We start from the raw sequence: 26,534 nt of genomic DNA on the forward strand, positions 1-26,534 counted from the left end.
TAAATACAAACTACCACCACCACAACAAAAAACCCTACCTGTACCACCCTTACATTTGAGCATGGAATAAAATGGTGGAAAGATATTTACCAGGCTTTTAACAAGTTACTTTAAGAAGTCAGGGTTTGAGGGTTCTTTTCTGTTTATATATATTTGTAATATGAGAAATTCTATAATTTCAGAACAGCAATTTAGTGAAATATGAAAAGAAAGAATATACCCAAATATATTCATTTCCAGTATTTCTCATGAGAATAAGTAAAAAATTGTTACAAGTAGAGAAGAAATACTGAAATAATGGCTCATTTTAAAAAAACACTTTTCCCCACTTCCTCATTTGAGCCCACTGTCTGCTCTCTGTTCATTGTATGCTCTTTCTAGGAGGCACCAGGAACCAGACCGGGACCTCACATGTGGGAGGGAGGTGCCTAATCACTTGAGCCACCTCTGCTCCTTGCTTGTTGTCTGTCATTGTGTTTCCTCATTGTGTCTCTGTTGCATTGTGTCTGTGTCATTGGGTCATCTTGTTGTGTCAGCTTGCTGTCTTGCTCATCTTCTTTAGGAGGTACCAGGAACCAAACCTGGAAGCTCCCATGTGGTAGGCAGGTGCCCAACTGTTTGAGCCACATCTACTTGCCAATTATGGCTCATTTGATCATTTATATTCTTGAACTTTTCACTTAGAAGAGAACCTCTAAACCTCTAATTTTGAAAAGCTGATTTACAAACTAAACATTCCAGTGATAAAGCCATTTCATTACTACACCTTTAAAAGTCTAAGAGTTTGTGTGTGTGTATTACTGTATTTCAATAAGTTAAATAAGATAAGAATGGGAGGTAAAGCTCCTGACTCACTGCAACCAACGGAATGTGGCAGAGCATTCCCCAGGAGGAAGAGGAGTCTGGCGGAAGGTGAAGAGTGGTTTCTTTTTGGTGAGCTGGGTATCTTAGTCCCCTTTGAATCTAGGAGGGTCCCTGACTGACCAGCACTGAGATGGTTGCAGGAAGAGGGAAGGAGAGATATGAGCAGGCAGGCTGTCATACCCAGCCAATCTGGGAGAGAGGAACTAAGGTAGAGGGAGCAGAAACAGGAGCCTAAATAGTCTAGCTTGGCAAACTGTTAGAATCTTAACCCACCTCAGGGAAAGGGGGCAGATAGAGCCAGAAAAGCTTTCTGAAGCCCACTGAAGCTGTGGAGCCTGTGTAGCTCAGTGGAGGAATTCCTGTCCTTGATATACAAGGTCCCTGGATTGATTCCTAGGTCTCCTTAGAGAAATGATCCCAAGAGTAATCCACCAGGCTATCAGTCACCAGTTGGTACGTTATGACAGGGAACATACAGAGTTTTTTTCTTGTTTTAGATTTTCCTGAATCTGCTGTTTTTTATTTTTAGAATTTTTGCTGGTTCCTTTTTTTTTTTTTTTCCTTTTTCTTAATTTTAGTCACTAAAATCCAGTACATCATCTGTGGTGGGCACTCTGAAGGGTGATTGATGAGCACCGGAAGCTTGAGCAGGTCTTTAGGGGCTTAAGAAGGAAGGCTGTTTTTTTCCTGGGTGTTTTTTTGTTGTTTTGTTTCTTGATTCCTTTCTTTGCTTCCTTTCTTTTTCTTTTACTTATTTTTTCTACCTACTTTCTTTTCTTTCCTTCATTTTTCTATCTTATGTTTTCTGCTTTTTGTTGTTGTTGTTTTTCATTCCACCTCTTTGTTTGGCCTTCATTTCCCCCCCTCCTTTCCTCTCTTCTCATTCTAGCCTTTTAATTCATTCTACTTTTTTTCTCTATTTTGTACCTTGTTTCATTTTTTCTATTCCACCTTTTTTATTCTTATTCCTTTGTAATTTTTTTGACTTATTACTCATTTATTTTCCTAGCTCTTGTATAGTTCCTCTACCAACTTTTAAAATTTATTATTATTATTACTATTATTCTTTTTCTCTTTTTCTCTGGTTCTAATTTTTTTTTTCAAGGGAACACAGACAACTGCAAAGATAAAGAATAAAAGGAACCACATCACACTCACACACAATAAAATGAACAAAATAAAGCCCTATAGTAGAAAGAGAAGCTAACCAACCAAATAAGCCCATCAAGATAAACAGATGCCTAAACACTGACAAAAAATTACAAGCCATACTAAGAAACAGGAAGGCATGGCCCAGTCTAATGAACAAACTAAAAAACAGGAGATGCAGAGTGTGGAACAACTAATCAGGGATGTCCGAGTAAATATTATGGATCAATTTAATGAAGTGAAGGAAGAGATAAAGAATATTAAGACACTGGGGGAACATACTGATGAAATTGAAAACATACATCAAAAGATAAAGGGTATGATGGTGGTGAAAGGCACAATGCAAGAAATCAAAAATAACACTCCAAACATATAACAGCAGATTTGAACAGGCAGAGGGAAGAATTAGTGATGTCAAAGACAGTCATCTGAAACCTTCCAGTCAAAAATTCTCTATCCAGAAAAGCTGGCATTCAAAAATGAGGGAGAGTTAAAAAATTCACAGATAAGCAGAAATGAAGAGAGTAAGAATAACTAAAAAGATAAAAAGAAATACAAACAACATATGACATACATAAACCTAAAGAAAATGTGGCTAATATAAGTAATTCCTTGACAGTAATAATATTGAATGTTAATGGATAAAACTCTCCAATCAAAGAGACACAGATTGTCAGAATGGATGAGGAAATTTGACCCATCTATTATATATGCTGTCTACCAGAAACTCACCTTAGACCCAGGGATGCAAGGGGGTTAGAAAACAATTTTACATGCAAACAATAACCAAAAAAGGGTGGAAGTAGCTATACTAATACTGGACAAAACAGACTTTAAATGCAAAACTATTGTGAGAGTCAAAGAAGTATACTATATATTAATAAAAGGGATAACCATCAAGAAGAAAGAACAATGCTAAACATTTATGCACCTAACAAGGGTGCCTCATAATACATGAGGCAAACATTGGAAAACATAAATGGAGAAACAGATGCCTCTATCATTATAAGGGAGGACTTTAATACACCGTTTATACCATTAGACAGAATATCTTCACAGAGGATCAATAAAGAAACAGAGACCTTGAAAAATAAGCTGACGGATCTAACATACACAGAACATTATACCTAAATACAGCAGCATAAATATTCTTCTTGAGTGCACATGGATCATTTTCCAGGATAGACACATGCTAGGCCACAGAACAACTCTCAAGATTCATAAAGATTGAAATTATTACAAAGTAATTTCTCTGACTGCAATGGAATTAAGCTGGAAATCAGTAAGGGGCAGAGAACCAGATAAAGTACAAAATTAAACAACACACTCTTAGACAATCAGTGGGTCAAGGAGGAAATTGTAAAAGAAATCAGTAACTACCTTGAAATGAATGAAAATGACAACACAGCATATCAAAACCTATGGGATGCAGCAGAAGCAGTGCTGAGATGGAAGTTTACAGCCATAAATGCCTATATTAAAAAAGAAGAAAGTGCTAAAATTAGATACCTAACTGTACAAAAGTTAAAGATTTATTTATTTTGTTTCTCTCCCCTCCCCACCCTAGTTGTCTGTTCTCTGTGTCTATTTGCTGCATTGTCTTCTTTGTCCGCTTCTGTTATTGTCAGCGGCACTGGGGAATCTGTGTCTCTTTTTGTTGCGTCATCTTGTTAGCTCTCCGTGTGGGTGGCGCCATTCTTAGGCAGGCTGCACTTTCTTTCACGCTGGGCAGCTCTCCTTATGGGGCACACTCCTTGCACGTGGGGCTCCCCTATGTGGGGGGCACCCCTGCGTGGCACGGCACTCCTTGCGTTCATCAGCACTGTGCATGGGCCAGCTGCACACGGGTCAAGGAGGCCCGGGGTTTGAACTGCGGACCTCCCATGTGGTAGACGGATGCCCTAACCACTGGGCCAAGTCCGCGTCCCTGTACAAAAATTAGATACCTAACTGTACACCTGGAGGACTTAGAAAAATAACAAACTAATCCCAAAGCAGGTAGAAAGAAGGAAATAACAAAGATTAGAGCAAAGCTAAGTGAAATTAAAAATAAGAAAGCACTAGGGAAGTGGATTTGGCCCAATGGATAGGGCATCTGCCTACCACATGGGAGGTCCAAGGTTCAAACCCAGGGCCTTGTGTGATGAGTCAGCCCACGCACAGTGCTGATGCACGCAAGGAGTGCCGTGCCACGCAGGGGTGTCCCCTGCATAGGGGAGCCCCATGTGCAAGGAGTGTGCCCCGTAAGGAGAGCCACCCAGTGCAAAGAAATTGCAGCCGGCCCAGGAATGACACACACAGCTAACACAGCAAGATGATACAACAAAATGAGACACAGATTCTGGGTGCCACAGACACAGGCAGACATAGAAGAACACAGTGAATGGACACAAAGAGCAGACAACTGGGGAGGGGTGGGGAAGGGGAGAAAAATAAAAAATCTTTAAAAAAAAAAAAGCACTAGAAAAAATTAACAAAACCAAAAGCTGGTTCTTTGAGAAAATTGATAAAATTGACAAATCCTTAGCTAGACTAACAAAGAAAAAAAAGAAGATGCAATACATAATAAATGAGAAAGGGGATATCACCACTGACCCCACAGAAATAAAGTGTCATAGAAGAATATTTTGAAAAAATAAATGCCAACAAGATGGATAACTTAGATGAAATGGAGAAATTCCTAGAAACAGACAAGCAGCCACATTGATGAAAGAAGAAATTGATGAACTCAACAGACCAATCACAAGTAATGAGATTGAATCAGTCATCGAAAACCTGGAAAAATGAAACTTCTAAGGTAAAAATGGGAGACTCAAACTGAATTATCATACTCATAATATGATGATTAAAGAAATGCGCCAGAAAAGAAAAATCCAGCAGTTGACACAATTATAAGCAGAAATTTATATACAATAAAGTTGGCAGGTCTAATCAGTAGGAAAAATATGGACATTTTAATAAATGGAAGTGAAATAGCAGTATAGCATATAGAAAAATATAAACTTGGATTAATTTCTGATACCAGTCCAGAAGGATAAATTCCAAATGAAGCAGCTATCCACATTTCAAGATATAAAAGAACACACAAGTTACTAGACTTGAGTGATGAGTTCTATAATCTAGAAATGGAGAAAACTTCCCTAATCATGACTTGATGAAAATTACTATATTACAGTTTTAAAAACAAAGCAAAAGAAAGCAAAACTTGTGCATGTCAAAACACCATAAAAGTAAAATGACAAATTGGGAAAAAATGCATCTTGTATCACAGAGGTGCAAAATCTCTAATATATAAACAGCTTCAAAAATACAATAGAGGTGGGTTTGACTCAGTGGTTGAGCACCTGCTTCACATGTATGAGGTCCCAGGTTCAATTCCTGGTACTTCCTAAAAAGCAAGAAGTGTTGGAGAAGATGTGAAGGAAAGGGAACTCTCATCCATTGCTGGTGGAAATGTAGAATGGTGTAACTGTTGTGGAGGATGGTTTGGCGGTTCCTCAGGAAGCTAACTATAGAAATGTCATATGTCATATGATATAGCAACCCCACCTCTGGGTATATACCCAGAAGAATTGAAAGCAGAGACATGAACAGATAAATGCTCACCAGTATTCATAGCAGCATTATTCACTATTAGCAGAGGTTGTTTATATACATATAATGGAATATTACTCACCTGTAAGAAGGAATGAAGTATTGGCACACAGGACAACAAGGATGAATCTTGAAGACCTTGCGTTAAGAAAGCCAGTCACTAAAGGACAACTATTACATGATCTCACTGATATGACCTAAGCAAACTGAGCAGACACACAGAGCTAGAGTCTGGAAGATAGGAAGACAGAAAGGGAGTAGACTATGGTGAACCAATGCTCAGTATGGGCAAAACCTCTGATAAGGTGGAAAGGGGTGGTTTGGCACTGGGTGGGGGTGATGGTTGTACAGGGATGTAAATGGGTTGACTGTGCTGGAATGTAAGGGTGAAGAGTGTGTTGTGGGAGTTGGACTATGATGGAACTGGGGGGAACGCTAGAGGAAGGAACAGGTGAACTCTGGGGTCTTGCAAGTCTGTGGCTAAAACTACAATGGTGCAAATGTTCTTTTAGCAAATACGGCAGGGGAGGGTTATTGCTGCAGGACTTTGGGGGTGGGGGATATGTGGGAAAGGGTGAACCTGGGGTATGCTTCCACAGAATATGAAAGTGTTCATCTTGTCATAGTGTGTTATCTCAGTGGGTGGAAATCCACATGTTAAACAAGAAAATATTAAACTCTCATTCTAGTGAGTCCTGCTATGTTCTCAAGGAGAGGGGCAAGAGTCTCTTGAGAACATAGTGCCAAACAAAAGAAGACTGATGAATATGTCAAGTCCTCAATATTTAATGCATGTAACTATGAACCTTATTCCTCAAAAGTTGCAACCTAGTTGTTACCATGAGTTGTGATGACAAGGGGAGGGAGAATGGATGGAGCATGGGGCATTATTAAGCACTGGAATTATTCTGCATGATCTTGCAGGCCATTATTCATGTTGTTAGAACTTATAAAAGTGTACTGTACAGAATATAAACCATAATGTAAACTTTGACCATTGTTAGTGGCAATGCTTCACTATTTGTTCATCAATTATAACAAATGTACCAAACTCATATAAGATTTTATTAATAGGGGTAAATGTGAGGGGAATCCCTTATCTTACATATATATATCTCAGTGGGTTGAGACTCACATATTAAACAAAAGAACATTGAATTTCCAACCTGGGAGTCCTGCTACATTCTGTAATAGAGTGGCAAGAATCCCTAGAGTACATGGGTAGGCTAGCAAAGGACAGACCAACAAGCCAGGTACTTGATATTGATTCTTGTACTTATGAACCTTGTTCTTGTGAAATTTAAACTGAGTCTAGTACTATATGTTGCCTAAGAGTTACCTCCTGAATACCCCCTTGTTGCTCTCATGTGATCTCTCTCTGAGTCAAACTCAGTATATGAACTCATTATCCTCCCCTCGAGTGGTACATGTCTTCCAGGAATAAGCCTCCATGGCACCAAAGGATTATTACCAAGTGAAAACTAGCAATGCTTTTGGAAGAAGACCTTGACCAAAAGGGGGAAATATCAAATACAAATGAGTTTTTATGGCTAATAGATTTCAAAGTGAGTTGGGAGGTCATTTCAAAGGTTATACTTACATACATCTTAGGAGCATCTCACTGAGTGCTGCAGTAAACAGTGCATCAAGCAGGGCTCTAGAGACATCTGAACATTATAGGCAGGGAAGCCCTAGGAATTTGGCACCCTGTCTGTTGGCCTTACCTTGGAATTTATGAAAACCTATCTCTCCAATGTATCGGAGCTGGACTCATTTATAATTTTCCCACACAAGCTTCTTAGGCCCTTTTTATTTGAACCTATAATTTAGCACTATACCCATTTTTAAACTTATTGAGACTTAAGTCTTCCAGCTGTTCCTATGCTGGTACAGCAGAGTTGCAGTCGATACCTATTTTCCAATTAATTCATCAGACTCACCCAGGACAACTAATATAGATATAAATGTGAGTAAGAAATGGGTTAAGAATTGTGAACCAACAGTTGAGAATGTGCAGGTGCTGGGAATCTTCTTCCCACAGGCACCAAGGAATGTTAACTGGGTCTGGTGGGAGAACATGTTGAAGGCCATGCCTGCAAGTATACAGATAGCTCTGTCAAAACTTTCCCATGAATAGAATAGGGTGCTTTTGAGATTTCATGTCCCTCCTCGGGGGAGCCAGCCACTTCCTCAGGGTCAGGCTTTGTTGTTTCAGAATGTGCTGACCACTCGAGTTGCCAAGATTGGTAAGAGTTCTCCGATTAAGAACTCCTTAAAAAGGGGAGGCCCCTAGACTACTGATTGAAGTCTTATCCAGGAGAGGACACTCTGCCTGGGGCTGTGATTCTGATCAGGACTCTGGCCTGCTGTTGAACAGAACTTCCCAGCCTCATGAGAGACCAAATGTTGGTGTGTCCCCTGGTTTAGTGATTTGTATATATATGCATCATTATTTTCTTATTAACTATCTGGTGGCTTTTGAATTTCCACAACAGTTGGACCCGTTTGTTGCTTGCAAGCCACACATTTTATTAACTACTAACAAGCAGCTTTTCTATGTACTTTTTTGACTTAAAAATGTGTTTTTTTTCCCTTTAAGTTATCTCTTTGACCTATCTTTCTTGTTATATGGTTATTGCTTACTATAGTGATCCTTTAATTACCCATTTGCTTAAATAAAGTTTCCCTTAGTATGTATCTCAAATGTCTGCCTCTTCCTTAGCAAAACAACAATTAACAAAATGATGATGGGCAATGCCCATCTCCCAAAACCAAGAGTTTCTACAGCTGCAAGCAAGACAGTTCCACCCAACTGCTCCATGGAATCTAAGCCCCCTCTCAACCAGAAACAGAGTGGGCATCACCATCCCAAATCCTCAAGATTGAGGAATGAACAAACATAAGGGGGTATGCAACTACAGACTAAAGTAGACTTATTCTAGTAATGGAAGAGCTTGTAACATTGATATAAAGGCAGTGGTCAGCAGAGGTTCTGAGGGGAGGGAAAAGGAAGAATAGGTATAACATGGGGCATTTTGGGAACACTGGAATTGTTCTGCATGCCACTGCAACGACAGACACAGGCCTTACACATTTTGTCAAAACCTATAAAATTCAGTGCAAAGTGTAAACCACAATGTAAATTATAGAACATGCTTAGTAGCAATGTTTCAATATGTGTTCATCAATTATAACAAATATACCAATGTACTTAATGAAAGATGATGTTAATGGGGAAAAGTGGGGGAGGAGAAGGTTGTAAAGTTTATGGGACTCCCCTATATTTTTGATGTAACATTTATGTAGTCCAAACCTTTAAAATAATAATAATAATAAATAGTTTGTTTTCTCCCTGGAAAGTGGAAAAGAAGGTATTTAGAAGATGGCACAGTAGAGAGCTCCAGGACTCAATCCTCCCACTAAAACAACTACTAAACAGGCAGGAACTGTATGAAACAACTAATGAGAAACTCTGGAGGCCAGAAGAACATTGAATGGCATCCAGGGAAGGGTGGGAGGAAAAGGTTGATAAATTAAAGTGAAGAACAGTACATTGTTCTCTCTGTGCAGCAGCTTCTAGCACCCATCCACCACTCTTGCAGGAGGGCACTGAGGGATCCAGCTGCTGGCTAGCTCACTGGTGACAGAAAGAACATAAAAATCCTCTTCACCAAGACCAGGGTAGGCATGGCCAACCACTGATCATGGTTTTTGATTAATGACTTCAGATGCTTGGGGGCCCAGCTCTGTGGGCAGCTGTTGTATTAATATAAACTCACCCCAGACAAAGGCAGTGGCAACCACTTTTTCAAACCACCCTGGACAAGGATAGCAGTGGTGAAACTTCATGATGTTGTGATTCCTCAGGGCTGTGGGGGACAGTTACCTGAAGGACTGCCTTTGCTGGGCAAATCAGGAAAGCTCAGATTTAGGGAGCCATTGGAGAACCTCTTGGTGTTCATAATCCCCTCCCAAGGGCAGTTTTGAGCCAGTATGCACCCCCTTTGTGGTTCCCTGGCCCTGTTTTGGCAGGGAAAGACTGACTTGGGAAAGTCTTCTCAGGTGTGGCCTCTCCTCTCAGGACTTGCCCTCAAGGCAAAAATCAACACAAGACAGTGAAAGAAACGTAAGAAACTACAGAAGAGGATATCTGGGGAAAAGGCATGCTAGCTTCAAACATCCTGGTGAGGGCAGTCTGTCTCCTGGGAAAGCAAGGGTACAACCAAACTCCTGTAAACATGGGAACACAAAAAACAACATATAAAAGCCCAGGAAAAGACAGAAGCCCAGGAAGATAGCTATCACAATGCTTTGGGCAGACCTCTCTGATAGGAGGGCTGACGTGGAAGTATATCTCTGTCTTACTGCCAGCTGGCTACAAAATGAAAAAGACATGTCAGCAAATAAATCTCAGAGTTAACATTTAAAAATATTAAAATGAGCAGTGTGCAACTAAAGAGTACAAGACAGACAATGAGTAAAGACGGCCCATCCAAATAAAGAGGATAAAAACCTAGAAAAGACAATGAAGAAGATCAGTCTGTGGATATATTGAACAAAGCCTTTTAAAAAATGATCTTAAAAATACTCAAGGAAATGAATGGAAAACAGAGAAAGATCTAAAAGATATCAGGGAAACAATGAATGAAGTTTATTAAAATCTTAGAAAAGAGATAGGAATTGTAAAAATGAACCAAATGGAACTGCTGGAGTTGAAGCCACAATAACTGAAATGAAGAATTCCCAGGAGAGTTTCAAGAGCAGATTGGAGCAGGTAGAAGAAAGAATTGGTGAACAGATGATAAGACAACTGAAATGTGTGAAGCTGAAGAGCAGAAAGAAATAAGATCTATTAAAAGCAAAAGTAGGGAAACAGGTGTGGCTCAAGTGATTGGGCTTCTACCTACCATATGGGAGGACCCAGGTTCAATCCCTGGGGCCTCCTCGTAAAAAAAAAAAAAAGCATGCCTGTGTGGTGAGCCAATGTCCGCATGGTGAGCCAAGTGCCTGTGTGAGTGCCTGCATGGAGAGGCAGGTGCCCACATGGCGAGCCAGTGCCCACACGGCGAGCCAGTGCCCACACAAGTGAGTCATGCAGCAAGATGATGATGCAACAAAAGAGACAAAGGGGAGAATCAAGGTGAGGTGCAACAGAATCCAGGAACTGAGTTGGCGCAAATGACAGGGAACCTCTCTCCACATTAGAGGTCCCCAGGATTGAATCCTGGTGAATCCTAGAGGAGAAAAATGAAAAGAGAAGACAAAAAGGGAAATAGATATAGAAGATCACACAGCAAATGGACACAGAAAAAAACAACAGGGCAGCAGGGAGGGGGAGGGGAAGAAAGAGGGGAGGGGAGAAGGAAAAAATTCCAAAAAGAACACAAAAGTAGCTTAAGACATCTCTGGGATATCATTAAACATTCCAATATATGCATTATGCAAGTCCCGGAAGGAGACGAGAGATAGCTGTAGAAGAAATATTCAAAGAAATAATGACAGCGAACACCCCAAACACAACAAAATATGTGAATATGCATATCCAAAGAGCCCAGAGAACACAAAATAGGATAAACATGAAGAAAAATAAACCCCATCATATACTGATCACCCTATCAAATAAAAAGGGCAAGGAAAGAGTTCTAAAAGCTGAAAGAGAAAAGCAGTATGTCATGTAAAAGGGAATGCCAGTTAGAGTAAGTGCCGATTTCTCATCAAATGTCATGGAGGCAGGTAGGCAGTTGTTTGGAATAGTTAATGTGTAGAAAGAAAGGAAAGAAACTGCCAGCCAAGAAGTTTATATACTGTCTTTCAAAAATGAAGAAGAATTAAGACATTCTCAGATAAACAAAACTTGAAGTTCACCACAACTCTATCTGCCCTATAAGCATTGCTAAAGGGAGTTTCTCAGACTGAATGGAAAATACCCTAAACATTGGTTCAAAGATGCATAAAGAAATGGAAAACTGCTGTAAAGGTAAATATTTGGGTATTATTGGCATATATAACTACCAAATTCCGTCCTTGGAATGTAACTGCACTTTTTGTTTCAGATGCAAAATTGCAAACACATAGAATATAATGATAAATCTATGGTTTTGGACATACAATGTACAAAGATATAAGTGATAACAAGTACAAAAAAAAAACAGGTGAGGTGACAAAGCTATAGGATAAGTATATGTACATGCTATTGAAGTTAAGTTGGTATCAAATCATTTTTCTATATTTAGCATGTCAAATTTTAACCCCATGGTGGCCTTTAGGAAAATAGATGAGAAATTAATCTAGATAGAAATTGGAAGGCACTCAAAATGACTTGACACAAAAATCAAACATGAAAGAAAGCATTAATGGAAGAATTATAGGACAAAAAAGGCAGGACTCACAGTGGAAAACAGTTAATGGTTTCTTGGAAAACTAAGTATAGAACTACCACATGACCTGACAACCCCCCTAGTAAGTATATACTCAAAAGAATTGAATGCAGGGACTCAAACAGATATTTGCACACCATTGTTCATAGTGGCAATTTTCACAATTGCCAAAAGATGGAAGCAATCCTAGTGTCCAAAATGAGTAAAAAGTGGTATATACATACAATGGAGAACTAAAAAAAAGAATGAATTCCTGATACATGTGACAACATGGATGAACCTTGAAGACATGTTGAGTGAAATAAAGCAGACATACAAAGACAAATATCATATAATCTCACTGATTTGAAACAATTAGAATAAGCAGGCCATAGAGTCAGAATCTAGGATATAGGTTCCCAGGGTACCAGGTAAAGATCGGGAATGGGAAATTAAGGCTTAAAATGTACAGGGTTCCTATTTGGAATTATGACATTTTGATAATGGACAGAGGTGATGATAGCACAGTATTGTGAATGTAATTAATGGTGCTGAAATATATATCTGGATATAATTAAGGGGGCAAATATTAGATTGTATATTTGGTAAGACTATAAAATTTTTTAAAAATACATGGAACTGCACAGCACAGTGTACCTTAAACCATGGAATTTAGTTAATAGTACAATTATAAAAATGTGCTATCACCAATTGTGGCAGATGGTTCACATCAATGTGAGGTGTTTGTGGTGGGATGGTGTATGGGAATTCTGTATTTTCTGCATGATTGTTCTGTAAACTCAAAACTTCTCTAATTAAATTAAAAAAAGGTTTTATGTAAAATGGTTTCAAAGCATCCCCTCCAGATTACTTCTTAACTACAAAGGAAAAAAAGGTATCTTGTATCATATCAGGTACAGTGTACTTGCAAAATGTCACTGAATTTAGTATCACTAATAATGGATCAAAAAGAAATTATAGGGAAGTTAACTGTGGCTCAACTGATAGAGTATCTGCCTACCATATAGGAGGTCCAGGGTTCAAGCCCAAAGCCTCATGGCCTGTGTGGTAAGCTGGCCCACATGCAGTGCTGCCAGGCACAAGGAGTGCCATGCCATGTAGGGGTGTCCCCTGCATAGGGGAGCCCCACACACAAGGAGCGCACCCCACAAGGAGAGCTGCCCCATGTGAAAAGCTCAGCCTGCCCAGGAGTGGCACCATATACATGGAGAGCGGACGCAGCAAGATGACACAACAAAAAAGACAGATTCCCAGTGCTGCCGAGAATGCAAGCAGACACAAAAGAACACACAGTGAATCGACACAAGAGTGCAGACAACAGGGGGGTGGGGGGGAAGTGGAGAGAAATAAATAAAAATAAATCTTAAAAAAATATATATGTGCTTCTTGATGACATACAATAGATAGAGCACAATAGCACTCATAATATTCTGGCCAAATACATTTTAATTAAAATTAATCATGTAAATCAATCATAGAAATCCAGAATGTTGGGCATTCTATAAGAAAGATGTCCTAGACTCTTCAAAAATACCATGAAAGACAAAAATAGGCAGGTGGTGGGGAGGGACTACTGCTCTAGATTAAAGAAACTAAAAAGACATGACCAATGACTACCCAATCCCTATACAATGCATGACTTTGGAATCCTTGATCAGTTTTTAAAATGGGCATATAGGATATTTGGGGAAAAACTGGGAAAATTTGAATATGAGCAGTATATTAGATGATATTGAGAATCAGTGTTATACTTCTTACGTGTACTGATAGGACCAAGTTTATGCTGAATTATTAGCGGTGAAACTTTATAATGTCTGCAATTTACTCTTTTTTTTTTTCTGCCCCCAGACCTGGATGCTTACCTCTAAACTCATGAGAAAGGAGTGCACGTCAGTCTTATTTAAGCCATGGTGCTGTAGGTTCTTGTACAATCCCCAGAACCACAGATCTTTACTGTCTGTACCCTAATCAATAGAGGGTGTGCACAGATAGGACCTTGAATTCCATGGAAACAGTTTGGAGAATAGTTAGCAGCAATGGGTGCAATTTACTCTTAAATGTTCAGCAACAAACAACACAGATATGTTAATATATGTACATAGATTAAGCAAATGGTATAAAACGTATAATGGGTAAATCTAGGGGAAGGATATAGAGGAATACATCATTATACAACATGTGAAGAGAGAAATTTAATCTTACCTAAAGAAATGGCTGGTCTTTGCCCTCAACTACTAGAAACTCCTCTCTATGTTTCTAGAATGTCCTGCTTGAGAGAAGTGTCTTTGCTTTGGGCTTTGTCCACCAGAGAGTTTAAGGATATCTTTTATGATTGGGACTTTTGCTAAGTGGTATCAGTTCAGCCTCTGGAGAAACTGATGACTTTAAAGTACACAAAAAATATAATATGTTTTCCCTCTTAAAAACGAGAGAGGTTATCCATATTGCTGAAATCCTCTGCAGCACTTCTTGCTTAACTGAAGTCCTATCTTCTCATCCCAAAGGCCACCATTGATAGTTTGGTGTGAATCCCTCCAAAAAGTATGTAATATTTTTAATACTAATTTTATCACATGCTATTCTAAGAAAATAAAATGTACTCTTCAGCTCCTGTAGTCTGATTTCTAATGGTCTTAACTTTTCTGAGTTAAAGTACCACTTTGTGAATCTGATTGAACTGCCTGTACTTTCTTTCTCTAAAAGTAAAAATCACATTAAATACATACATACATACATACATACATACATACCAACCTTAACAAGTTTAATATCCAATAGTAAGCCCATCTGTTGTAGAATTTGAGAGAAGTTCAATTACTTGAGTATAGAGAGGCCAGGACTCAGGAATGATTTTGAGAAGGAAAAATGGTTTATTGATGGCCTGCCGGACTCGGGAACTTTCTGTTTGAATCCCGAGCCCCGAACAAGATTTTTTAGTCCCTTTTATACAGAGAGGAAAGGCCAAATGGTCCTTTTGTTTCAGTTCTCAATAGGCTTGAATTAGCATATATTTCCACATCTTAGTAAGCTTTCAGCATGGACCTCAGGCATTCGATAAGCTTTTAGCATATTTGCTTTGCATTTCCCCTGAATACTTAAAGTTTATAGACCTTGCATTGTTAGGCTGTCTCCTGCTCACTAAGGGCAGGACTGCAACCTTTCATCATCCCACACCCACAAGTCAAAGATAGTTTAGGTTATCTCTAAAGAGACAAAGAGCCTACCACCCATAGCCCACATCACATCCACATGGAACCTATTCAATTCAGGTTAAGGATTCCTTCTTTTCACTTTTAATCAATAGCCTCCTTCCTCTTGCAAGCATTCATGGCAACTATTCACATGTCAAAGGAGATAAACCCAAAGTCAAACAGATGTGGCTTGAGACAATGAATGCAGCCCAACATCATTTAGGTCAGCTCTAAAAAATTTTTTTAAAAAAAACCAAACACTCAACATCTCCCATATATATACTCTGATAAAATTCTTGGTCCATTCAACCCATCCTATGTCACTGCAACTGACCATCTTTATTTATCATGTACATAGGTTCTTTCACTCAACAATCCTGGTCACCAAACTTGCTATTTAAGTCACATTACTAAGAAGAGATCAAAATATAGTCCTGAAATTTAGAGCAGGTTTTATTAATTTTGCTTTTTTCACATGAAAAGCAGTGAAATTACAATTCTATTTCCTCTGTCCTGCAATTTCACAAGTTTGTCAAAATTTAAAATGACCAAAAAAAATGACCACGATGCCTTGAAGAAGAAAATGAGAACAAGTTCAGGCTTGTCAAAAAGCTTAACAGCCATTTGTTCTTTTCTGTCTGTAAGCCCAGGTTTGCTCGTCAAAAAATGTGTTCAGGGAAGTGGCTGTGGCTCAGGCGGTTGGGTACCCGCCTACCACAAGGGAGGTCCTGGGTTGGGTTCCCTGTGCCTCCTAAGAATCTTAAGAAGACCAGCGGACACAAAGAGCAGACAGCCAGCACAAACAAGGGGGAGGGGGGCAGGGGGAGAGGATTGACACCACACACCCAGCCACAAGGCGACTCGATCTACTCGACATCACGAGTTGTATGTCTCACACAAACACACACTCGCATTCGACATACCAAGGATCCAAGGAGATCCAGGGAAACACACAGCGTGTCCTAAGGCCAGTACGAAGCGTTCCCGGGTCCTCACCCAGCATGTGGTCCTTCCCTCTTTTCTTTACCAAAGGCTGCTTCCTCCTCTTTCAGGTCACCCCGAGAACCTGGAGTCAATTCACTGTTCGCCCCGTCCACGTATAACCGCCAGCACAAGTGCGCCCACCACACCTGCACACTGAGCGCGGACGCAAACCCCCGGCGTGAACCGTGGTCGCCGTGGGCCAGGCGGCATCCGGAAGCGGGTCCCGGGGAGCAGACTAGTCGTCCTGGTCTGCGGGCTCCTCGCCCGGGCCGTTCGGGCGCTGGACTACATTTCCCAGAGGGCCCGCGAACCGAACGCGGGTTCGTTTCCGTTGGTTCGCGAGTTTTGGGGCATCGCGACAGGAGAAGGTCTCCTGAGGTTGATTTTTAGTTCCGATCCCGCTGGGCTGGCGGAGCGGAACCGAGTTTTGATCGGACCGCCGCGTTCTAGACCCTGAACTGCACGGTCTTTCCAGGTGAGGGGTCCGGAATGACTGGGCGGAAGCGCGCGGAGGAAGGGGCGCGGGAATTGCTTGTGTAGCCGCGTTTTACGTGGTTTTGTGTGTGAGACGGTACTTGGTCTCAGTAACTGTGGGCGACCGGGCGTTTTCAAATGTGGTTTTGTGTGTGAGTGCTTGAGTTTGGGTTATTTGTGAGTCTGGAGTTGTGAGCGGGTGTTTGTGACTGTGTGTTTGTTTACCTGTCTAGCTGTGTTTATCCGACTGTTGTTGGGTATCCATCAGGCTTTCTTAACCTTTTTTGTTCCATGGACTCCTTTTCAGAATGTAGCGGCAGATGTTTTATGACACTGCACATGGGCATGTTTTTAAATTAAATTTTAGGATTATTCAGAATTAATTCAAGCTCACGTACCCGCAGAAATTTGGTCCGTGGACCCCTGTTAAAAGAGCCCCTGGTGTACACGGTGTGTATGACTGGGATTGCTTGTGTTGTAAGGTGGCCAAGGTCACAGGTGTCTTGGGCTAGAATCTATTTCTGCATTGAAAACTGTCCATTGGAGACAGAGCCCTGGAATGGAATTCTGTAGGTTCTGGGAGCAGAGGTAGCTCAGTGGTTGAGCGCCTACTTCTCATGTAGGAAGTCCTGGATTTTTTATAAAAAGTATAGAGTATCTCCCAAGAAAGACCAAAAATCCCATAAACTCGTCTTTTCCTGAGAGTAGAGCCTAGAGGAGGAAAGAGTGGCTTTTGCACATTTAGAGGCAGAGTCCAAGGTGAGGAGATGTTTCCTCTTTGTTTTCTCAAATGCCTTTATTTTTCAAGAATAGGAATCTTTATTTTCCTATCGAAATTTCCTACATAATCCTTGAAAGAAGAGGGGCAGGTCAACTTTCTGTAGACTGGGAGCAAGAAAATTGTGTAGTTCATTGTGATCGATCCTTCCAAATAGTGCTTGAGTTGAGGAAGAATGGATTTGAGGTTCATGGATTTTAAAAGGAAAGCTTTATTGTGTTATTTGTGATGCAACAGTGTTCTGTTTTTTAACTTTGATTTTTAATTATTATTGAAAAGTTCAAATGTACACAGTGATAACGAACCTTCGTATGCCCAGGTCCAAAAGTTATCACTTGTCAATCTTTTTTCATTTATTCTGGCTTTCTAATTTGCCTTTTTATTTTTTCATTTACTTTTTTTTTTTTTTTTTAAGTACTGGGGTCGGGAGATTGAACCCAGGACCTCTTATGTGGGAAGCCTGTGCTCAACCACATCAGCTCCCTAGAGTTGGTCTTTTTTTTTGTTTTGCTTGTTGTTGTTTTTTTGTTGTTGAGGAGGCACTGAGAACTTCCCTCCCATTTGGGAAGCAGGTGTTCAATTGCTTGAGCTACATCCACTTCCCTTCATTGACTCTTGGGTTATTTACATGAGTGTTATTTAGTTTTTGAAATTTGGGGGAACCTTCAGAGATCTTTCTGTTACTGGTTTTTAATTTCAATTCATTATTTTCCCTTTGTATGGCATGAATCCTTTTAACTTTATTGGCATTTATTTTGTGGCCCAGAATATGCTCATATATTGTGCATGTGTGTTTGAACTGAATGTGTAGTCTTCTTTTGTAGGGTACAGTGTTCTGTATATTCCAGTAAAGCCAAGTAGGTCGATAACGTTGTTTAAATCTATCTATTCCTTACTAATTTTCTATCTACTTTTTTTTTTCAATTGAGAGAAAGTATAGAAATCTCTAATGATAATTGTGGATTTATCTGTTTCTCCTTGCAGTTTCTATCAGTTTCTGCTTCATATTAGGTGCATAAATGTTTTATTTTATTTTGAGGATGTAGAGCAAGTGTAGTTCTTTTTTTATATATGTAATAAACTTTACTTTTAGAGAATTTTTAGATTACAGAAAAGTCACATAGAAAGTGTAGGGGATTCCTATATGCCTCAACCCCTCCGTCTCCTGCATTTCCCCCTATTAATAGCATCTTACATTAGCATTATACATTTGTTGTTTGTTTTTTTTAGCACTGTTTTATTCAGCATTTATTGATCACTCAAGAGGTATTTTATCAACCTTTTCCTTCCATTCTTCCCTGGATGCTGGTTAGTGTTTTTCTGGCCTCCAGAGTTTCTCATTAGCTGTTTCACACAGTTCCTGCCTGTTCAGTAGTTGTTTTGATAGGAGGACTGAGTCATGGAGCTCCCTACTCTGCCCTCTTCTAAATTGTTCCTTCTTTACTACCTTCTTTTATACTTCCTGGGGAGAAAACAAATTTTTTTTTTGTCTATGTGTTCACATTAGCTACTACTTTGATGACTGATATCTAATATGACTTTTGAAATTTTTGAGTTTTACTTTATGGCCCAATGTGTCTAATTTATCTGAATATTCATTGTATCTTTGAAAAGAATGTGTGGTCTGATATAAAATAATATATAGTATTTTAAAAATGTATATCCATCAGATCGAGCTGAAAAGAAATATTTTTCAAATCTTTTGTAACCTTAATGATTTTCTTTGTCTTTCATCTATCAATTGCTGATAGAAGTGTGTAAAATCTCCCACTATGTCTATTTTTGCGGTGCCATACAGCGGCTCCGCTCCAGAAGAGGTAAGGGCAAACAGAGCAAGACAACACACAGTAACCGCTCTGGAGACGCAGGCTGGTGGCGCAGGTCTGATTTATTGAGGAAGTGTAGTAGCTTTTATAGACGGTGAGGCAACGTGCAAGCAGCTTACTGGCTATGCTAATTTAACGAGGCTGATTGGTTCATGCGCTCTAGTTGCTGGGGGGAAGGCAGATTTCCGAGGGACATGCCTCGGCGCCATCTTTTGGGTAGAACCCCAAAGGCCTTATAGTTAGAGAGGTTTTCCTATGTCTAACAAGGCGTCGGTGGCTTGCCCACAGTCTATGATATTTTTCTTTGTAGGTTTGTCAATTTTGTCTTTTATATATACATAAAAGTTGAAAATTGGTGCCTCTTTATGGATTTTGAAGTTTATTATCATTATGCAGTGATCTCTTTGGTTATTATAATGCTTTTACTTACAGTTTACTTCTCTGAAATTAATATAGGTATCCCAGCTTTCTTTTGATTAGTATTGTGCCCATATGTTTTCTCTGTCCTCTCATATTCAGCCTTTTTTCATACCTCCTTCAGCTATATCTTATTTTTATTTCTACAATTAGGCACTTACTGACATATTTTGTTTATTTCAACCTTTTTATTTTGTGAAGTCTGTTTTCCTAACTTTTTAAACTTTGTTTCTCTCTTCCTTAGATTGCTTCCCCTTCCTCTTTTTTGCTACTATTTTAGAAGATATTTATATATTCTGTTTGCATTATTTTAAAATTAAATTTCTAAGGACATACTTAAGTTACCAAAGTTTAAACTTAATTTTCCTCTCCAGTAGTATAATTATTAGAATACTTTTAACTTCAAAACATTCTCCGCTAATTCATATTCTTGTTGTGGTAGGTCTTTTAGTTATATATATGCATGTGTTTGTGAGTATGTGTGTATACCTATAAGCATATATGTTACACACATACAACTAAAAATGCCACTGTAACAGCATATAATTTGACAGAAGTGATATATACTATATAGAAATATATCACTATGTACACATATGCATATACATACACAAATACATATATATTTATATACACACATACCTCTATATAGCTATATATTTTCAAGTTCACAGATTCTTTCTTCTGCCACCTCCAGTCTGCTGTTGAACCCCTCTAGGGAGTTTTTTATTTCGTTTACTGTGGTGTTTAGCTCTGTTTTTTCCTTCTGATAATCTCCATCTCTCTATTGATAATCTCTTTGAGTATCTGTTATTTATATACTAATGGCAAATCTTGGAAGTGAAATTATAGTATTCAAGGGAATAATAAATTAGCAAAATAATTCATGTAGCACCTCATATATTAATTCAAAATATCTGTATCTGTACTCTTCTTCCTCTTTTCCATTCTTTTCCCTTCCTGACCCTTTAACCCTGACAACATTAGGTGAGGCTGAGCAAGGTAGGCATTCATGTCAGTGAAGCCATTGGGGCCTAAAGCCCTGCTGGAGCCTTTCATGGTGAGGAGGTTTATACCCAGATAGAGTATAGCCCTTGCAATGGGATATTGATTATATCCAAGAGGACCAATCAAATATATTGTGTACATACATGCACATACACACACACACACACACACACATTTAAGGCTAATGGAACCAAAGTTTCTCCATCTCAGAGAAGGGAGTTACACATATGATAAAGGAGAAAACTAGAATGAACCCTGTGTTTTTTTTATATTTGAACGGGAAGTATTAGTGTGGACTTGTAGTTTTCATTATATACGCTTAGATAAAAATGAATATATGTGTATATGCAATTTATGAGTGTGTTTATTTTTATATATTATTAGCTTTGCCTGGGAGCAACAACACTCCAATAGCATTGAATGTGCTAGCACCTAGATCTTGGCCTCTAAATAACATTCCCTCTACTAATAGGAACTAGGACTTTTTGAAGAATATCAGTGATTCCAGTTTTGGGCAAGGCAAATAGTAAATGAACCTATAATATCTTGTGCCAGAAAGTAAGAAAGTACTTAAAGAATGATAAGGACATGTCAAAAGGACACAGAAGCCATTTGGAAGGGTTTCCTACTTGTCAAATCTGGGACTAAGTGAGCATTAAAATAAATAATAGTAAGTCTTTTAAGTGAAATAGGAAATCACAAGTCTGTACTGATGTAAATTAATAACTTGAAAGGTTGATACGCAAAGTCCAGGCAATTCGGAAAAACTGTGATTAAAGAGGCATTACATCTAAATGTAATGTCTACTTTTGAATTATATTCTTCACTGCAAAGGACATTTTTGGGACCTTTTGTGAAACTCGAATGCAGTCTGATGAGTACATGTATTAATGTTAATTTCTTGATCTTGGTAATTGTGTTGTGGTTATATGGAGATATTTTCTTTTGCAGGGGGATGCACATTAGCATATTCAGGATGATGTGGGATTTGGTCAGGAATTTCCTCTCAGATGGTTCAGTTGTGAAAAGTTCCTTATACCGTGCTTGCAAGTTTTCTATGACTGAGATTGTTAAGATGAATGGTTAGATGAATGCATGGATGGATAGACAGAGTCAGATAGATAGTCAAAAAGAACCAATGCAAGTATAAAGTGATGATTTTAGGAAATAACTTTGAATTATACTTTTCATTTAAAAACAATTTTTAAAATCCACATTGAAGCATCATAGGATTTTCATGATCTTGTCACTCATGCTTGTACATATTAATGCCTCCAAATAGTGTGGTGATTCTTGCTTTTTGATGGATCTTAATATTATTCCCCTACCTCTTGGTTAACTTCATCTGTGTGACTTTTCTACAACTACAAAGCCACTGGTTTCTCATGCCTTTTTTTTTTCTTTTTCTTTTACCTATCACCCACACTGGCCATCTCAGGACTCTACTCTCCCAGAAAGGAGAAATGATCAAGTCCCACGTGAGTTTTAAGTGATGTATTTATTTTACTACCTTATTCTGCAGTGTGATAAAGTTGATTATACTAATCCAAACAATATGATGAAAAACCCTAAATTGATAAATTTGGCTAGGAGAATTATAAATTATTGACATCATTGAAAAACTGCAGTTAGAATATACTGAAATAGGAATGTCTTCAAAGATGGCACCGGAATAGGTATGCAGGGCTGAACTCTCTCAGAAACAATGGAAGGACAAAAAGCTATCTGAGGGAGCTTATTTGGGGATCTGCAGACAAAGAAGGTACTGCACATCATCCAGGAGGGAGAGAGACAGAGAGACAAAAAGGCCAAACAAAAAACATGAGTTACTCGCACTGCATCTGGGAAGTACACATATACAAGGCGAATAGCCTTGGTGAAACCCCTGTCTTACCACAGCCAACTGAGAGAGGAAAGAAGGTCCTCCTCCTTAGGAGGAAGGGGGTCTGGCAGAGGGAGGAGAGTTGTTTCTGTTCAATGTGTTTGGCCAGCTGAGCCTGCTTTGAATTTTTGCTGTGGCCAGCCCAACAAGTAGAGATTGAATGAGACCTATCTGTGCAGTAACTAAAATGCAAATAAATGTGGGACTGGCACCAAGCAAACTCAGAACAAGAGAGGCGTAAGGATGAGGGTAGATAGGGTGGGCAGAACATAGGAAAAAAACAAACCAGCCAGTGCTGAAGTAGCCCCAGGAAGAGGGGAGGGGAGGATCCAATTAGGCAAGCTGTCACACCCACCCTCACCCTGGGAGAGAGAGGAACTAGGTCATTGAGGGGGTAGGCAGACAGGTGTTTAACAGCCCTTGTGGGAAGGAAGCCAGGAAAGATAGCCAGCAAACTGTTAGAATCCCAGCTTGCCTGAGGGAAAAGAGGTAAGGGACGGCTAAATAAGCTTTTAGAAACCTATCTAATCTTGGATTGAGTATGGCTCAGTAGAGGAATGCCTGCCTCACATATACTAGGTCTTTGTTCAATCCCAGGTACCTCCTAAGAGAAAGGATCAGAGATTGATCCAGCAGGTTGTCAGGCACTAGCCAGTACCTCATGAAGGAAACTTATAAACAGATTCTTTTGTTTTAGGGTTTTTAATGTTTTTTATATTTTATATTATTTTATCTCACTTTTTAATTCTTTATTTTATCCTCTAAAACTGGGTATCTTACCTATGGAGGGTGAGCTGCAGGGTGATGGATTGATGAGCACCAGCAGCTTGGGAAGTCTCCTAGGGCCCTAAGAGGGAAGCCTGTTTTTCTTGGAGTATTTTTTGTTTTTTTAATGTTCCTTTGTTTACTTTCATTCTTTTCCTTATTTTTTTTCTCTTTAGTTTCTTTCTTTCTTTTCTTTATTTCATTTTTCCCTCTTCTATTGCTTTCCTTCATACTACCTCCTCTTATTTGGTCTTCATTTTTTTTCTTCTCTTTTCATCTTTCCAATCTTTTATTTTAATCTATTTTTTCTTGTTGTTTTTTTTTATCCCACCTTTTTTATTCTTACACCTTGTATTTTTTATGATTTTTATACTCCTTGCTTATTTTTTTTCCTGGCTCATTTATGGTTCCTTATCTACCTTTTAAAAAATTATTCCTAGTATTTGTTTTTTCTTCTTCTCTCTTTCCTTTTCTACAGTCTTAATATTTTGTCATGGGAAAATGGACAACTACAAGGATATAAAATGAGTGGAACCAAGTGTCAAAGAGGAACCTGAACACAAACAAAAACAAAATAAAACCCTAGTGTAGAAAGAGAAGCTAACCTTCTGAATAACCCTATCAAGATAAACAGATGCATAGATACCAGCAAAAAATTACAAGCCATACTAAGAAACAGGAAGACATGTCCCAGTCTAATAAACAAATTTAAAAAACAGGAGTAGGTGCAGAATGTGGAACAACTAATCAAGGATTTCCAAACAAATATAATGAATCAACTTAATGAAGTGAAGGAAGAGATAAAGAATATTAAGAATAAAGTTGGGAAACATATGGAAAAAAATCATACATAAAAAGAAAACAGACTAAGTGATGAACAGCACGATGCAAGAATAAAAACTATGCTGAAAGCACATAACAGCAGATTTTACAGGGAGAGGAAAGAATTAGTGACATCAAAGATAGTACATCTGAAAGTGCACATATTGTAGAACAGATAGATTTAAAAAATAGATAAAATTCAGCAGGGATTTAGGAACTGAATGATGACATGAAACACTCAAACACATATATTTTAGGCATCCCAGAGGGAGAAGAGAAAGGAAAGGGGACAAAAGGAGTGTTGGAGGAAATAATGGCTGAAATTTTTCCAACTCTTTTGAGGGATGTGGATATATTTGTTCAGTAAGCGCAGTGCACTCCAAACAGTATAAATCCTAACATCCCTATCCGAGACATATATTTGTCTAATTCTCAAATGCTCAAGGCAGACAGAGAGAATACTGACAACAGCAAGAGAAAAGAGATCCATTGCATACAAGGTAAACTAGGTAAGGATAATTTGCTGATTTCTCATCTGAAACCATGGAGGCAAGAAGGGAGTAGTATGACATATTTAAGGTGCTAAAAGAAAAAATTGTCACCCAAGAATTCTGTATCCAACAAAACTGGCATTCAAAAATTAAGGAGACATGCTAGGAAATACATGTGAAGGTAACCTGAAGGTAAAAGAAGTGATAAATGTGGAGTGAGCAGGAAAATGGAGAGATTATTTGGAAATTTAAAACAATAACAAAGCAAGATAGAAACTTTGCCCCTAAAGACACACTCCGAATAAATCCCACAAGCTCTCTGTTATTTATATGTGCTGTTTTCTTTTTATTAAACCATCCTGTGCCAACAAAAAAATATTAGGGAGAATTCAAAATATTTACAGATAAACAGAAATTAAGAGAATTTGTCAATAAGAAACATGCCCTTCAAAAAAATAACTAAAGAGAGTTTTGGAGGTTGAGAGGGAAAAAACAGGAGAAAGAGGGTTAGAGGAAAGTGTAGAAAAGAAGATTTTTAGTAAGAATGACTAAAAAGATAAGAGAAAATAAAAACAAAATATGACATATATAAACCTAAAGAAAATATGGCTAATTTAAGTACTGCCTTGACAGTAATAACATTGAATGTTAATGGATTAAACTCTCCAATCAAAAACCACGGAATGGCTGAGGGAATATGACTCATCTATTTGATGTCTACAGGAAACTCACCTTAGATCCAGGGATGCAAAGAGGTTACAAGATAATGGTTAGAAAATGATTTTATGTGCAAACAATAACCAAAAAAGGGCAGGAGAGGGAAACGGACTTTGGCCCAGTGGTTAGGGCGTCCGTCTACCACATGGGAGGTCCGCGGTTCAAACCCCGGGCCTCCTTGACCCGTGTGGAGCTGGCCATGCGCAGTGCTGATGCGCGCAAGGAGTGCCGTGCCACGCAAGGGTGTCCCCCGCGTGGGTGAGCCCCCACGCGCAAGGAGTGCGCCCATGAGGAAAGCCGCCCAGCGTGAAAAAGAAAGTGCAGCCTGCCCAGGAATGGCGCCGCCCACACTTCCTGTGCCGCTGACGACAACAGAAGCGGACAAAGAAACAAAAGCAGACAAAGAAACAAGACGCAGCAAATAGACACCAAGAACAGACAACCAGGGGAGGGGGGGAAATTAAATAAATAAATAAATCTTTAAAAAAAAAAAAAGGGCAGGAGAATGTATACTAATATTGGACAAAACTATTTTAAGGGACAAAGAAGTGCACTATATATTAAGGTGGTAATCTGTCATGAAAAAGGAACAACCATAAACACTTATGCACCTAACCAGGGTGCCCCAAAATACATGAGACAAACATTGGAAAACTAATTGAAGGAATAAATACCTCTACAATTATAATGGGGAACTTTAATACACCATTATCGCCATTAGACAGATATCTTGACGGGGATCAAGAAGTAAACAGAGACACTGAATAATACTTTAGAGGATCTAAACCTAATAGACATATACAGAACATTACATCCTAATACAGTGGGATGTACATTGTTCTCAAGTACTTATGGATCATTCTCCAGGAGAGACCACATGCTAGGCCACACAACAACTCTCAGTGAATTGAGAAAACATTGAAATTATGTAAAGTAATTTTGCTGACTACAGGGGAATGAAGTTGGAAATTAATAAGGGGCAGAGAACCAGATTAGGCACAAAGATACGGAAGTTAAACAACACACTCTTAGACAATCAGTGGGTCAAGGAGGAAATTGCAAGAGAAATCAGGAACTACCTGGAATGAAAATGAGAAATGAGAGCACAACATCTCAAAACTGATGGGATTCAGCAAAAGCAATGCTGAGAGGGAAATTTTAGCTGTAAGTACCTATATTTACAAAGAAGAAAGAG

General features: G+C 38.9%; 1 protein-coding gene and 1 long non-coding RNA gene across 2 annotated transcripts in view; both read left to right on the forward strand.

Moving 5' to 3' along the window:
* The window catches only part of LOC111764216 (zinc finger protein 568-like), a 129,943-nt gene that overhangs the window by 79,599 nt on the left and 23,810 nt on the right, over nucleotides 1-26,534 (forward strand). The gene's annotated exons all lie outside the window — the stretch shown is intronic.
* Nucleotides 16,599-23,875, forward strand: LOC101415539 (uncharacterized). The gene is made up of 3 exons (XR_011646328.1): nucleotides 16,599-16,634; nucleotides 22,101-22,140; nucleotides 23,788-23,875. It is a non-coding gene; the product is annotated as an uncharacterized lncRNA (long non-coding RNA).

Source organism: Dasypus novemcinctus, chromosome 18 (assembly GCF_030445035.2).
Source record: "Dasypus novemcinctus isolate mDasNov1 chromosome 18, mDasNov1.1.hap2, whole genome shotgun sequence".
NCBI lineage: Eukaryota > Metazoa > Chordata > Mammalia > Cingulata > Dasypodidae > Dasypus > Dasypus novemcinctus.